The 1,467-nt window shown below is 34.9% G+C and overlaps 1 pseudogene; it reads left to right on the top strand.

Annotated features, from left to right (window-relative positions):
* The first annotated feature begins 241 nt into the window (after positions 1 to 241).
* Positions 242 to 1,139, top strand: LOC141543532 (ribonuclease P protein subunit p30-like; annotated as a pseudogene).
* Positions 1,140 to 1,467: the final 328 nt, after the last annotated feature.

Raw genomic sequence — 1,467 nt, 5'->3', positions numbered from 1 at the left:
TATTTTCAAATACAATTTTCCAAAGAAACATTAGGGTAATCAGGAGAAGAAAATTATTAAGGACTTGATAAGATCAATCTGCTTATATTTTTTTATGGGAGCATGATACTTTTAACTCAGAAAAACTTTATCATTATTAGTGCAATTAAAAAGAGTATATGTAGACAGAGGGAACAGGTATGAGTTGAATATGAAGTAATAATATCTTAAAAATAAAATTAAGAGGTCACGTGATGCCGGCATGGCGGTGTTTGCAGATTTGAACCTGAAGAAGGGCTCTGACACAAAAGCGCTTAAGGAGCTTCTAGAGGAAGCCCCTCACCTTGGGTTTTCCACTGTGCCATTAATCATGTGGTGGACTTTAAGGAAAAGAAACAGGAAATTGACAGACCAATAGTTCCCTCAGAGCTTTTTTCATCTTTACCTCTTGTACAGGGGAAAATCAAAATCAATTAAAAATTTAAGTAGACTGACACTTATAGTATCAGAGCCATTTCACTGCAATGTTCTGGTTGTTTTTGTTTTATTTTTTCTAACAACAGAGAGCAACATCTTCTCGCGTCAAGCTTTATGACATTGTTGCAGTCTTTCCTAAGACAGAAAAACTTTTCCATGTTGCTTGCACAAGTTTAGATGTGGATTGGGTGTGCATATCAGTAACAGAGAAATTGCCATTTTATTTCAGAAGGCCTCCCATTCATGTGGCAATTGAGCCAGGCTTAGGCTTTGAAATTTCTTATTCTCCTGCCATCAAAGACTCCACAATGAGAAGATACACCATTTCCAATGTTCTCAGTCTGATGCAGATCTGCAAAGGGAAGATTGTAATTGTATCTAGTGGTGCAAAAAAGCCGTTAGAAATAAGAGGACCATATGACGTAGCAAACTTAGGTTTGTTGTTCAGTCTCTCTGAAAGTGATGCTAAGGCAGCAGTGTCCACAAATTGCAGAGCAATACTTCTTCATGGAGAAACTAGAAAAAACTGCTTTTGGTATTATTTATACAACAAAGAAACCAAGAACAACTGAGAAGGATGACAGTGTTCCAACCTGCAAAAAAGCCAAGTGTGAGAACTGACTAAAAGAGGCATCTGAACTTTAACCAGCACATCCCTCTCCTCTCATTGGCTGTCACCACCAGTCATGAAGAAAAGACTTTGCCAGATTCTCTGCTTGAATTTTATTTTGAAATTAATCAATTTATGAAACTTTTTTGTACCCCAGCTAATAAAAAAGGAAAGAATAAAAGAAAAAAAGGAAGTAGATTAATGAATGACCACTAATAATCATAGCATCAGTTAATTTAGATGACTGTATGAATCATATTTTGTCTCTGCTTGCAAGTAAGATGTTGTGGAAAACTCTTGACAAAATGTTTTAATTAATTGAAGTATTACTTTATCCCTATTTCTTGCTTTTTAAATATGTTTATGCTTTTTTTATACAATATAAGTAATTTATTTCTTCT

This window comes from Sminthopsis crassicaudata, chromosome 5, assembly GCF_048593235.1.
Source record: "Sminthopsis crassicaudata isolate SCR6 chromosome 5, ASM4859323v1, whole genome shotgun sequence".
NCBI classification, from domain to species: Eukaryota; Metazoa; Chordata; class Mammalia; order Dasyuromorphia; family Dasyuridae; genus Sminthopsis; species Sminthopsis crassicaudata.
This window is presented reverse-complemented; position numbering and strand designations above follow the sequence as displayed.